The sequence below is a fragment of the Neolamprologus brichardi genome, chromosome 5 (genome assembly GCF_056152115.1).
Source record: "Neolamprologus brichardi isolate AB-2024 chromosome 5, ASM5615211v1, whole genome shotgun sequence".
Lineage (NCBI taxonomy): Eukaryota > Metazoa > Chordata > Actinopteri > Cichliformes > Cichlidae > Neolamprologus > Neolamprologus brichardi.
Genome location: NC_142108.1, coordinates 27,244,546 through 27,260,284, shown reverse-complemented (window position 1 = coordinate 27,260,284; position 15,739 = coordinate 27,244,546).

Below are 15,739 nucleotides of genomic sequence, written 5' to 3'. Positions count from 1 at the left end.
TGTGATGTTTGTTCCTTGTCAGTGTCTTCCGTCATTAGAGCAGGATAAAAGCAGTTTGTCAGCTTCAAGGACTCTTGATTATACTAAAATAAAAGCAGCAGGAAACCTCGCCAGAGACCTAACAGACTGAGCAGTGAATTTCTTTACCCAAGCATCTGCAGTCTGGAAAACAACAGTACCTTTTAAGCGTCACTCAGAGTCTTTTGTCAGATAATATGAGTAGGTCATACATTTTCACAAACAAAATGTTCTTTGTAAAGTAACTAACAAGAATCATTGAGGTTTTAGGACATCTTGAAGTGTTGTAGCCCTTACCTGCTTCTGTTTAAAGCCTGCTCACTTAAGTATATAGTTCCATGAAACCGATTCTGTGATAAATGTATATTCTATTCCCTTTAAGCAATTCTTAAGAGTTTTAAGCAATGAAAAGAGGTTAAATTATCTAATGAAAGTAGGTTTTTCTTGTAAAAGCAAAAGTGCTGCTTATTGTAGTTGTCAGATAATATACCATTAATCCTTACAACTATTGAAAACATAGTCATTTTTCAGTTATGATGGGAGGTTAAAATATCCAGCCACAGCACACTGACTCACTAATCTGTTTACAGGTAGAATATGTCTAAACACAGATATTGATTTATCTGTACTCTAAAACCTTTGATTGAAAAATGACAGAGTATAGACTCTTACCCAGTTGTGGTTTAATCTTTTCTCCTATCAGCACTAAGCATACATGTTGTAGTAGCAGCCAGACACACAGTTTATCAACTGTCCTTCAATTACTGTGTCAGTCAGCAGGTCGCGCATGTCAGAACCCAGTGGATTAAGAGTATGTTGTAGAGGCAAAAAGGAGGGCACAAAATAAGAACTCAGGGAAAACAGAAGTGGAAAACAGAACTATCCGTTCTGAGGTTCTTAACACGTATTCCCTGTACTACCTCTTAAGCAAGTCTATAGGAGGTAATATATATTGGCAGTGCAATTTTCAGACTGAAACCAGACAGAGAGAGTGTCCAGGAAAACACGTGTCAGTTGTTACACCTTATAAGACTGAGTGGAGTGATTGTTAGTGATTATCTACTCTGCCTAAAGACTTACACATATGCAGAGCAACTTCCAAGACTCGTTTCCTTGAGTGCTCTCAACAATTCTTTAGAGTGCATGCTTTGAATTGCTCCACAGTTTTCTTTGGAGTCTTTTGTACTGCCTAAGAATTTGTATCAGAAATTTTTGAAAGGCTGATTATCGTTGCCCTGAAAGCTGTTACTAGCATTCGTTTGGACAGTGCAAGCATTTTCCATAGAATTATGTCTTCATTTCTTACGAATGCAGCTTCCCTGTCTACTGACATCACACGTTATAATATTACACATCTGGTGCCAACACATTCAATTCATTCAATATATTTAGACATTCATTCAATATATTCGTGGTAAGACTGCACGCCTTTATAATGGGAGTCGCAGGTTTGATTCCTGACCAGGGCTTCTGTATCCAGTAAGGGTGCTACCCTAGACCCCTCCGTGCTAACCAAGCCTACCTGTGACACATGAGAAGTGGGCTACTGGAATAAGATGGCATCTGTGGGCAAGAGATGAAAATAGGGCGCAGTTGGAATGCTACTATGCCGTTGTAATTGGAGCACTGAATCCCAGGCTAGGCGAGTGGCTCCAGCAGATCCCAAGAATAACATTCGACATTCCCATCCAGAAGAGTGCAGTCTTAGGTACAGCTACGCAGGATACTGAAGCTCCCAGGCCTCTGATAGAGGACCTGAGCTTGAAGGACAGAACGCCCACAGGGGGTGAGAGGACATAGAGAAAGAGAGAAGAGAGAGCCTGTTAATAACAAGACTTTTAAGACTATGGCCTTTTCTTTTCAAGGTTGAGCTTTCTACTTACTCTTTTCCACAGCGCACTGACTCAGCATAGAACTAAAATGACATAGGAGTAAAATCAATCCTTATTTTCTCAGAGAGAAAGTTAACCAGCGAATTTTCCATATATGTTTAATTATCCCAAACTACTGTCTCCCACTTTAATCTAACTGAAAATATCAATATCAATGCATACTGAATGGACTGGTTTGTACAATGATTGGTCTGAACTGTCAAAGAGATAACATTCCCATTTTCTTCAGTTTTTGTTATGTTTTGTGCTCATCAGTAAATATGAAAACACAAATGCACTAAGCTTAAGTGGTTAACATTGTAAACCAGCCTCCTGTTACCTATCAAAAATGTCATATTACGTTTTGAGATGGAGAGCAATAACAGAGATGTTCGGCGTAATGTCTTATTAGTGCAGTTATCAATATTTCAAGCATAAAGCCTGAACCTCTGAAATATGGTATTAGCTTTCCTTGTGCCACTTTGTTTGTCAGGGTTCATTGTTTAGGATTCCCCAAACAAATCATCCTAATCCCTCAGACACCGTGCAGATGGTGGTTAATAATTAGGGGGCTGAAATATGTCACTTTTATGAGCATTGTATTTGGCTCCACATAGTACAGAAACCAGACTGCACCCTGTTATTGCTCACGCCTAATTGACTATCACTGAGGACTGGTGTGGTTAAGTTGTTGATGAAAGAAGTATTTAGTGTACTGTGAATGTGTCCACCAGATTTCTGACTTTGACTCAGCCAGTAGCTAAATCAGCTCCGTTTGTGTCTGCGTTTTGATTGGTGTATTATACAGTCAGGTCAAGTATTGAAATATACAATTTCAACACCGCCACAATAGATCTGAAATTACAAAATTGAGATGTCAAGTCAAATCAAGTCAAAGTTTATTTATATAGCACATTTTAAAAAAACTAGTGTACATCAAAGTGCTTCACAATAAAACCACAGTGCAGGCAGAATAAAGAACGAATAGTACAATTATATTTAAAATTGAATTTACATGGTGTAGTGCAGACTGAATGAAAGTCAAACTAATTTGTTTCAAAAGCTAAGTTAAACAAGTGTGTTTTTAAATGGGATTTGAACGATTGAATTGATTCCGAAGTACGGATTTCGACTGGGAGATTATTCCAGAGTCTAGGGGCAGCGATGGCGATGTTCACCTCTGGTTTTACCATTTAGAAATCACAGCCATGGCCTCAAAAGCAACTGGACAATGAATTAAATTCATTACTGAAGTCCAATAGCTGAATTTGCATTTGGCACATGTTCATGGAAACTGTCAGTATTCAGTCCAAGGACCTGTTGATGAAGTGACCACATCATCAGTTTGTTAGATTCTTAAAATGACTTCTACAACTAAAGTAGGTCAAGAAAAAACTCTTGGCTACATCTAGTTAAATGAAGAGCACTCTTTAAGGGTGAAGAGCTCTCTTCCATTCCACAGCCCATTGGCTGTCTTCCCAGGTTAGTGTGTGTGTCTTTGAAGAGGCCTGTACCTAATTCATAAAAAAGGGAGAGGATAACTGGCACATGCACAACAGGTGTCCCAATCACCTCACCTGGCACTGTTCCTAAATCACTCTGCCCCGTGTCTCCTCCTGCAGCTCCCAGTGAGTGTCCCAGGCAGTAATAGGGTACGGTATCCTAGGACACTCTTTCTCGACAGTACTGTAGCCTGATTCCACACTCTGACAGTTTCTGGCTGATATCCATGCTGGAACAATATGGCCCTGAGCCCTGTGTTTGAAGCATGAATCTGCGAGACAAAGAGGAGAGAAGCAAGGAGCGCTGAGTGGAGATTGTTTCACTCTCAAATTCCACCTGGCATTGCTCTGGCCTCTGGAACAAATTTGGATGAGAGCAAAGTGAGTTTCATCCGCCTAAGAGACCACCTGTTGACTGCCCATGTGGTACCCCAGATACTGTACCTCTCTCCATCGATCCGCATACTTCTTCAGGTTAGTGATAAGCCCAGACTCCAATACCATGGCCACCTGCTGCACATGCCAGGTGAGCAGTAGATGATGACATTGTCCAGGTAGCAGCATAACACGCTGCACCCTGTCCATGAGGTACCTAAAAAGCATAAAGAAACTGAAAGTAAGTGTTTCAAGTTGGTATATTGAATAGAGTGGGATATACCAACTTCCCTAGACTCTGAGGAGAAGGAACTCTTCCAGGAGCCCTTGGTTAACTTCCAGGAGCTTTTTGATCAGGGGCATGGGATAAGCATAAAACCATGACACTTCACTCTCTTAACATTTTTAATGACATGAATAGTTGGGTATAAGCTATAGCAGACACTATGAGATCATCACCCCGATTTCCAGCATTGCTTTCAGTTCCTACAGAACTTCTGTTCTGGTAACCTATGGGTCATGACAGAACCATCACACCCAGGCAAGTTTCAGCATTATGTTGTATGAGACTGGTGCAACCTGGTAGGGAGAACACATTGGCAAAACACTTTTGTAGCCTAACAACTGTTCTCTGAACCATTTTGTGGGATTGATGGAATTTGGCACCTCTACTCAACTATGTTATTTATTGGGTTCTCCAAATAGACAGACTCTGTCTCTCCCTATGCTTTCAAGATGTCCAGAGCACCAGAAAACCTTGTGTTACTGCTGAGCACAGCACCTACCACATCTTACTGGTGTAACCTGCTGGTTGCGATGTGACCCTCACACGTTGTCTTACCAGTTGATCTGTACCCAGCAAATCTGTACCCATAATCAGGTGGGAGTTAATCATGATCTTAAATTCTGTGGCCTTACATTAAATAAATGTCTAAACAGGAGCAAGATTATTTAGATGGATGAAGCCAAGACTGACTTGTACCCAAATAGTGGGAAATGAAGAATTTGACGTAAAGGAAGGCTCATAATCCAAAGTACACAATGTCATTTGTCAAAAATGGTAAAGGCAATGTTATGGCACGGCCAATATAACTGGGTCATTGCTGTATGACGTTGTGACTGCTGATAGAAGCAGCAGGATGAATTTTGAAGTGTATAGAGGTATACTGTCTGGTCAGATCTAGACAAATGCCACGATGTTGATTGGATGCTGCTCCACAGTACAGATGCATAATGACCCAGAGCATGCCCTGAAAGCAAAACAAGTGCATCTTAATATTTGAAATTGAATGATCTTAAATATAAGAGTATTAGGGTGTGACTTCCATTTACTGAAGATGAAAGTGAAAGCAAAAAGAACCACAAATATTCAGCAGTTGAAGGCAACATCCACATGTCCATTATCTACATAAAATAGAAATGCATCCTACAAAAAAAGTATGTTTAGAATTATATTTATTTGTTTTTCAACCTTTTGAATTAAAGCTGAAAGTTAAGTCTTCAACTCCTTTAAAAACCATCATAATGATGCATGGAGGCATATTACAAAAATCACCTCCTTGTTCTAATACTTTGAACTGACTTTTTATTTATTACGTTTCAGATGTTTTCTTTAACAACCTTATTTTGTTCAGTTATAATATCTTCCCAAGTAAAAAACATGGGGGAAAAAAGACATTTGTATATTTTATTTTAATATTTTTTGTTGCCAAGATTGTGAGAGCACAGAGTAAAGCCTTAAGGCGACAAGTGAAGCAAGAGAGAAAGAGGCACTTTGTGCACTCATCAAGACTTGAAACTCAGAGTGATTAAGTTGGATAAGGCTTGATGAGGCCCTATATCATACCCTCTACATCAGAGGGACATTGTGACTAATAGCATTTGTCACAGACTGTTGAACATACATTTGGAGACTTTGGAGGCCCAGTGGTGAATTTCAATTTTTTGCCTTGAGTCAAAAAGCAGTAACGTCACCATGTTTATAGTTTTCACTGGGAAAAAATACTGTCTCAGTTGTTATTCCCAAAACTAAATGAACCTTAAGTTTGAAATTTGCATTACAAATATGTAAAAAATGTAAAGTTAAAGCTTTCACCTTTGTTTAGTTTGTGGTCCATTTAGATATGTAGCTGTGCCCTTAAGAGGAGGTCATGAAATTGCAATTACTATTACATGACATTAATGAGTATAATTTGAGAAATCTGTCCATCTGGCCACCTGTCAGTTGTCTATCTTGATAGCCATACATCAGACTGCTTTAATGTCATTTCATTCAATGTCATTTATATGAGGAAGTGCATCCTCATAGCTATTCTCTCTACAAAATACTAACTTAATGACAGTCTACATGTGACATGCTCAGAGGCTTTTCAAAGAAAATGGGTTTCCCCTGAAATATGTGTGAATATGGTTTTATTTGCTTTGCTAGTATTCTCTCACGCATAACTCAAAAAGCTAAAATAGCACACTCATACACTTGTATGTACTTTTTTAAAATTATGAAATGGAGATGTAATAATAATGTGTGATGGTGTGAAAAGAGTCAGTCATATGGATACAGGGGCAATAAAGGTAATTGTCACCTGAATCCGCAGCCCTGCTTAGTGTTATAAAACTTTACAGGGAGTTGTATCTCATTATATTCCAGGGTTTTTTTTTACCATTTTCGTTCACCCTTATGGTGTCGTCTTTGGCTGGAGCCAGGCAGCTAGTGTAAGTGATAAAGTACTGAAAATCTGCTGCACATGAGTTTAAAACTCTTTGCTGAACACAATGGAATATTTAGCAGAGCCGGGTTATTTAAGTCGATTATTGAAATTAAAGTTATTAGACTAATGCTGCTCTGCAACTGCTGAGTTAGTAAATAAACAGGTCTCGAGTAAAAAGTTTTTTGCAAGAAAACACAAGGCAGTAATTTAGTAATATTAGGTGCTTGTTTCTGAAGTCCTATAATGGGTAAAAGATGATGGTATTGCAGATTTTAGTGTGTAGAATATTCTACTTTAAAAGATCAACATGTATCAAATTTGTAAAAAGGCTTTTTGGCTTGAAGAGTGAGAGCACAAAGTCATTTTAAGCATAGTTGTATTTATAGGAAAAACAGGCTGTGGATCTAATATTAATCTCAATAGAACATTTAACAACCAAATCAATCCAGGGGAATTACAGTTCCTGTGGTAGAAAAGTGAGTCTCAAAGAGATAAACATTCCCTTGTAGCTCATAATCCTTATAGTTTGTTGCCAACCTGCCTCCGTGGAAATTGAGCAAATATCTTGGTTATTGTTTGTAGCGAGAAAATCTTTCTGAATATAATCAGAGCCGGTGTTTCTTAAATTGGAGAATATTTGTAAAAATATGAGTGGTCATATTAGAAGACCCTTGCCCTACTATCTGCCTGGAAGGTTGAACTATATTAAAAATGGGCCCATATTTCCTCTTATGTTGGACTCTCTGACAATATATTACAATATGAGCTCCCATCTTCTCCGTGACCAGACACCAATGTTTGCTTATAAAACTAGAAAGCTTTTTTTACCCTATGTATCACATTTTCATCCAGTATTAATGCAGTGAAGGGCTTTGAATGGTTTGCAATAAATCATGATTTTTAACAGCTTTAGGGATTGAGTTCACCTCTATCTAGACTTGACCTACTTCTTAGCGAAGTCCACACAAAGTTGTTCCAGAGTCCCTCGTGAGATGAAAGATAAATGTGGATCTTCTCGGAGTACTCATTGTCCACTTTGTCATTCCATTAGTTATACACAGACAATCACCATTATAGTCCAGCCCCCATTATTTATTAACCATTTTAAGTCACATTCTGCTCCATTTTTTTACTGTATAACATCACACATGAGTCTCATTCTTAGGATGTTTCTCTTTGAATTACCTGCTACCTATTATAGTCTCAGATATCACAAGTACAACATGTGATGAAATAAAATATGTAAAACTAACTTGAGACAGTTCAGAAGTCCAAATAAAATGTGATTTATCTGGAAAACAGCTAGTTAGTCAGTTCCGTTACTTGTGACTGACTCAGGCGTTCTTGCTCGACCATAATCATTTAATTTTTTTTGCACTGAGTCATGGATTAATTGTTGAATTCCTTTAGTTTCACCGTAGCTATGATTGTTTCACTCACAGCCGCTAAAGTCAGAGGAAGATTATTTCCATCTGCACCAAAGTACCTTTGATGGCATCTGGGACCTTGTTGCTTATTCATAAAGTCATGGCAAAAAGTGCAACCTCTTTCATTTCGAAGGTTTTATGTATCAAGACATGATAAAAAAAATCATTTGAATCTTAGAGAAGCAAATGTTTCTCCTGCTCAATCTCAGAAACATTATAAAGCCATTTCCAAACAATTTCAAGACCATCATTCTATAGTAAAAAAGATTATTCACAAATGGAAAACATTCAATACAATTGCCAGTCTTACCAGGAGCGGACATCTCAGCAAATCCACTCAAGGTCAGTACACAGAGAAATGACAAAAACCCCAAGAAGTAAATCTCAGATTTTTCATGACTCAGTTAGCATGTCAAATGTTAAAATTTATTACAGTATGTGTGGCGTGTTTGGAAGTGTTGCCAGTAGTAAGATTCTTCTCTCTGTAAAGAACATAGCAGCACACCTTAGGTTTGTAAAGGTTAATGGTTAAGGCTAATAAAGGTTATCTTATCTTATCTTATCTTAAAATTCCACCTGGAAAAACCACAAGATTTCTGAAACAATGTCCTTTAGACTGATAAGACCAAAGTGGAAAAATTAAGCCATAGAGAACAGTGCTGCGTTTGGTGTAAACTAAACAGAATGTATCAGTGCAAACACTTAATACCAGTTGTCAACCACTGTGGTGGAGGAGTGAGGATTTACAGCCTGACCTGAACATCTTGCAGTCATTAAGTTGACTATGAACTCCTCTGTATACCAACGTATTCCAGAGTCAAGTGTGCGGCATCTGTCAGGCACCTAAAGCTTGGGTGAAATTGGGTCATACAACAGGGGAATGATCCCCAGCACACCAGCAAATCTACAACAGAATTGCTTCAGAAGAAAAGATGTAGGTGTACAAGCCATTGAATCTTGGGGTGCACAATGTTTGTATTTTTAGTATATTTTTGTTAAATATTAACATGATGTAATATGTCGTGTTATTGTGCACCTGAGATTGTATTTACCTCATTTAAAGTCTAGTAAGATCTGGATGATTTTTTTATTTATTGTTATAGACTTTGGGTTTTTTTTTTCACATGACTGGATGTTGACAGCAAAGGATGGTCCATCCAATGTGTCGATAGAAAGCCAGAGGTTAGAGGAGCACCAGCAAGGCCACAGCATAGAACAGTCCGGGCATCTTTGAAAACAGATTTGACAATGATTAAGTCGGACAAAGCACAAAGGGAGGAGCTGGGTTGGAGGTAGGCTACAAAGCGGGATGCAGCTGCACCGCAACTGTGGGCAGGCTAAAGCAGCTTCAATAGTATTTGAAATTTGCCACTTGGATGCATAGAACTGCATCAGCTGAGCCATAAGATGATGCTGGCTGGCACTAAGATCATCATGGCTGTTGGAATTACAGCTAGGTTTGACTTTGCATCATTTGAGAACAGCCACAATGCTCAATTTGTCAAACTTTATATGTTTAGATTAGGTTTGGCTCAAGAACCATAACTAAAATACTTAAACGCTTGCAAAAAAATCATATAAAAAGCAGACATACTTTACAGTCTTTGCACTCTTAAAACACTTTAATTAAACCACAATTTAAAAAAGATAATGTCCTCTTCACGGATTGAAGATAAAATCAATACCAATTGCTCAACAATGTCTACACCTGGATTTTTAGGTTTAAGTTTTTGAAATAACAACTTCCTTCCTGCCAATAGTTACTGCTAGTAACACTTGCTCAGCAGAAGAAGAGAGGTACAACAAAAGAGTTAGAGTGCTCAGAGGTTTAAACAACAAAAGATAAAAATCTATGTTCTCTAGTGAGTCAGTTGAATTTTACCAAGTATTAAGCTTTACTGTGCCCTACTTTTTCAAATGTACAGTATCATAGTTAACATTTGAGTGCTTGTAATAAGGTGTTCGTTTGTGTCAGTGACCTGCTGTCAGTGGCCTGCTATTTTGTCAGTTACAAGACTGATATCAAAAATTCAGCCCACTATTCTTCTTGAGTCATTTTGTGTCTTAATACAATACATGTGTGCAGCTAAAGTCGTATTTAACAGCTTTTATTTATAGCTAATAACAATTTAGGCCTATCTCCTACCCCTAATTCAAGATGCAATGCTATAAAATGACACTTTGTAAAATGACATGCAAAAACTAGACCACTACCAAATGACATGGAAAATGTGGAAAAGTGGCTTTCTCAATAGTCTGCAATTACTTGATGTGTTCCACAGTTCGAGTTCCATCTGGAGGCATGTACTACCAAGCAAGATTAAAGGGTTAGTCAGATATTTTGACCCTAAAGCCAGAGTTCTCAATGCACAAAGATGGCTCTCTTTTTATCTGGGCAGATCTGAGTAGAGCCCCGATACTAATATAGCCTTTTTTGAAACAGAGTTTAAAAATTTTGAAGGTTATACACATATCCACTTTTGAGATGCACTAAACAACCTATCCAGGGATCAGAATCACGTGCAGACTCACAGCCACATGCTAACATGTCAGTAGGTTCCTCATGTACACAGAGGTGGACACAAAAAGTTTACCGGGAACTCCTCCTGGTGACCTTTGTTCAACAGCACAACAATGTTGTTAAAAACAGAATCAGATACTTAAATTGCCTTCCTCCAGTTCGACATGGTAATTTTAAAGAGGATGAAAAAGAAAAAAATGTCTAAAGCTTAAGCTATCTAGAGCTCAGAGCCACCCACAAACCAGCAGCTTCAGGATGAGCAAAGGATCAAGGCATTTCTAGTGACGACTAGTAATACAGAAAAAGTAATTAACATACTGTGAATGATGTAAGTAACTGATGTTACTAGAAGAAAACTCAAATGACTCTTCAAACATGCCTTTTTATGGATCTCAAGCAGAAAGCCTGAGTTTAAAAAGTTCATTCTACCCCTTATCCCATCTCATGGGTTTTTATGCAAATCATAAAAAAAAAACCCTGGTTGTGTGTAGTAGTGTAAAACTTTAATAACATAATGACTGTCTTTTTCCTTTAAACTACTGATCATGGCTTGTAGTATTAAAACTATATGATTAGCTCCAGAGGGTTTTCACTGTGGCAAAGGAGGTATTATCAGTCAGTGTGATAACAACCCAGGGGTCCAAATCATTGAAGCTAACTCGGGGATTTAAATATAACTAAAACTATAACCAAAAACAGAAATTAGATTTTAAACTGTACTGGACCATGACACAGGCTATAATGAAGAACCCTGAAGGAATTTCATGACAGTAAATCCAGTAATTGGTAATGGTGGACTAATTTATAGTGTTATGACACCACCATGGTAATAGCGATCATACATACTGGTATGGCATTTCAGAAAATTCAGTTCAAATAAATAAATACAGGACATATTCAGGTGCACAGAAAGAGAAATGACAGGTTAGAAATATAAATTCTGTTGTTGTGAAATATGAATAGAAGCATTAAATATTAACAAAATACATAAAATTTTAAAAGAACGCCATGTCAGTGCTGCCACATTTTTGAATCAGCATAAACATACAATATATTCCTGTCGTTGTTTGTATAATCAAAATCTAGATTTGGGCAGTGAAACGACTCTCTGACAGAATACCTAAGAAGATGTATTTAACAGACAGCACTGTGCGTTTGAGGTCGACTGAGCTAAAAGGAGAGAGTGAAGTGGTGCATAGCAAATGAAAGCATTATTGGTGGTGAATATGAGACCCAGGCTGCGGTAAACTAGGCTCTGCATTCTACTGTCACAGCCTTTCCCTGTTCTTTTTAGGATGGCCTAGTTTCATTGTAAAGACTTTACCCACCTCCTCACACTTTTTTTTTCTCCCCAGAGGCAAACACATTACCACAGTGTCTCTCTTTAACCTGGGGAGCTCTACTTACAGCACTTGTCTGGTTCTTCATCTTCCCTGGGGCTCAATTAGAAATATTGTTCAATGGACTCCACAGTCAAGATGATGACGTATTGAGCGTTACAGAGGAGTGTGTTTTCTTTAAAACCTTAACCTCTGACTTGAAATTGCAAATGACATCTTCATGTCCCAATGAAATAAGTAAAATAAGCAAGTAAAGCAAGTAAAATAATGCTTCTGGCAGAGTGGAATGAATTAATGAAACTTGGTTGGCATTTCTAGTCAAGTACTGGCTGTCAGAGCAGTGTGGTATTTTTCTTTTCTCTAATTTCTTTATTCTTTATTTACAATATGCAGATCTAGCATTAATGCTGATAACATATTCACACTTTTTAGTAACATTTTTGCCATTGCAGAGAAAATAGAAATAAAGTACCTTTCTGAAGCATTAAACAAAAAGTGAAATGATGGTGCAGCACATGCATCAGTGCAGTCTTGTTTACAATGTTGCATGCAACACACTACAAAAACAAAAAAAACTGCAGTGTAACACATTTTGGTGAGTATATTCAACGTTTTGCTTTTATGCAGTGACTGCATTATCAGAACATTACTCCTTTGATTGCGCAGTAACTGCAGGATATTCATGAGGTACTGTTTCCTAGCAACATAGTGTATGCACTGTGTACTGTAAGAGCTATAGTAGCATGTCTGTGATCACTAAGACAAAAGATGAATGAAATGTTAGGGGTTTAAATGTTTAAATAAATGGGACAGACAGCTTTTCAAACACTTCCAGTTTATTTTTGTTACATGCTGGTATTTATTTATTTTTTTAATACACGCAATCATTTCTGTTTCTGTCCACAGTGAATTGGTTGAGCCTCTTCGACTGACGCTGCCTCTAGATCAGGCTTTTTACAGCAAAGCAGCCCCTGTCAGTGTTGCATTTGTGATGGTATACAATAGCATAGCTGCACAGCTGAGAGAGCCCAGTCACGGGACCCCAGAGAGAAAGCATCACTGCATTGCTTCTCTCAAATCCTGCTGTATATTGGTGCTCAATTCGAGACAAATGTGCTCCTGCACTCATTCTGTCACCTGAGGGCAGTTGTATTGTATTATTCTGAGGTGCACACGGGAGTGGACTAGTGAATAAACATTTTATCGGCTCAGCTATTCATACTTGCATGAGGATTGTCTCAGCTTTGGCACTTCACTTCCCATCCACTGCAGTCAGATCCAGTTTAAATGCTTAATGAAATGTTTTTGATGACTAAAACCAAATTATATTACTTTTGCAGTGCTTTTCAGAGCAAAGACAGATGTCTTGCATTTACACATTTTAAAGACTTGACATGGACAAGATGATTTCAAGAACATATGAAAGCATTATTGCTTGCTCTATGATCCAGTTGTCAAATGGTGGGGTTTGCATGGACGCTATGTTAATATTTTCCCCTATTGTGTGAGTAGCATTGAAATTCATTTATTCCACTATTCTAAAGCAGCTGTCTTTTTTACTAAGATCACATAATGCTGAGGAGAGATCTATATTCAAAACGGAAGCTTACTTTCTTGATTTTGCTGTCACTATTCATATCATGAGACCACCTCATCAGAGATGTAGTTGTACATTTCTAGTGTCATACTGGTTCATACGTGTATCATTAGCCTGTGTTGATAACCCCCCCCATGCTTATCTGAGTATTTGTATCTCCCTGTCTGCAATAACACAGTTGAGCAGATTGCATTGAATCGCTCGACAGTTGTGTCGATATGGCCACCCACACAATTTTCTTTCTTGAGTGTATTTTGCCGCTGTGCTGCCGAACAACATCTCAAGTTGTCCCAAATATTGTTTTTTCAGAGTCAGACGCATTGAAGCAAGGACAGGCCAGCTGTTGGCAGAATAACACATTCACACTCGCATGTCTCCTGCAAAGTTGAGACGAAAGTCCATAATTTCAGACACCCAAGTCTTTGATGGGCTGAAGATTCTGGTTGCAGCATCACTTGAAAAAATCATTAAACTAAGTTTATTTCTTTTTGTCTTTTGTATCAATCATGAATTCAGCTATTATAAGTTCTATTAGTCAGACATTATATATCATCCACATAACTATCTCTCTAATAAACACTTTGACTGTCTCAACAAAGGTTAAATCTGTCTACTTCGAGTTTGGTGGATTTGTTGTTGAGAACCAGAATAAGTGTTGAGTTCAGTTGTTTGGTGCTGAGTGCTGATCTTATTTTTGGGCTGTATTCTACTGGAACTCCGTGGTTAGAGCATTTAACTCCTGCTGCAAGATATCATTGCCACTGGCAAATGTTTGATGTCAGGAATATTTTGTTACCTCAAAGATAATGTCACACTTAGTTCACTTAAGTGTACTTATCTATTTGCTTAGGATGACATTTGTTAAAGTAGTCTGATGGGGTGAGCCAGAGACAATCATTATCTTGACACCATTATGACATTGGATCAAAATAACTTGTCATGGTCCTGGGTCTGTGACCCAGTGTTTGATTTATAGTCTTTGTTTTAGCTGTATTACTCATTCTGTTTACTTGCCTCCCCTATGTCCATGTTCAGTGTGTAGTCTGTCCTGTCTTTCATGAATGTTAATTCTGTCGCCATGTTTGTTCATCTGTTTTCCAGTCGTGTCTCTCACCTCTTCTGTTTCCTGTATTCAGTCAGTCCGTGTCTTAGTGTGTGTCCCACGTTTCTGTTTTTACTTTGATAGTCTCCTGTCCTGTGCCGTTAATCTGATTGGCTCCAGCTGTGTTTCCCTCCTGTTTCCCATCCCCTCGTTATCCTCTGTGTATTTTACTCCTCTGTCTTCCTCTGCATGTTGTCACGTTTTCCACATGGCTGTGTGTTTCCCCGAGCTCCTCAGTTTTGCTCATTACTCTTAGTTTTCTCCTAGTTTCTTAGTTCAGTTTCCCAGGTTCCAGGTTTGCCAGGTTGTGTTTGGCCCTACAGCAATAAAAGCTGCCTTCCTTAGTTAATACCTTTGTGTTCAAGCCCTGCATTTGGGTCCTACCTCTGCATGCTCATAGCACATCCATGACATCATCAGTCAACAATTACGTTACTGTATTTGATGCAGTAATGTAGTTGTTCAAACATACATTTACAATAACACATATAGCTCAAGATTGCTCATTGCCTCCAGAAGGACTTTGCTAACATTCCTCTGATGGCAGGCATTGCAAAAGTCCAATTTTGTTTGCTTTTCTTAGAAAACACAAAACATAAAAATGTAGATCTGATTGTCTGCAGTTGGCTCACTGCTGCGTTTTATGGAATAGTACTGCCACCACTTGCTGATAAGCAGAACAGAATCAAAAAGGAGAGATCCACTTTCAGACACATACATACATATTGCAAACTGTGTTTTGGTGCTAAATATGCAAAATCATTTATGTCATGAACTGATAAACTAATGCAATTCTCACCATATTGTTGGTTTGAATTTAGCAGTATATCAGGATTGGTGATAATGATTCCAAACAGCATGTAATGTACCACTGATTCATTATGATCACCTCCCATTTGCTGTGCCCTTCTTCAGCTGTTTCACATTAAAAGTTTGCGAACTGAAGTTTTTACCATTTAGAAGATACTGCAGTTTTTGAATTGATTGATTTGTTATCAGTTGTAGTTTAAATGTATGGATTTACTGAGGTGTGGTATAGGGTGTCAAGTTATGTAGATCAGATCAATCTTATTACATACCTGCACTGTTGGTGAACTTAAATGAATTGTAATAAACATTTGGACAGTGTATGCTTATAGCTTGTGTTTTTAAAAGCATGAGAGATGTACAAACATGTCTTGTGATCTACTTTTTGGATCATCTCCAGTAGTCATTAGAAAACCTACTGAGATGGAGGACTGGTGTTTGATGGGTTTTCTTCCAGATCTATTAATAATG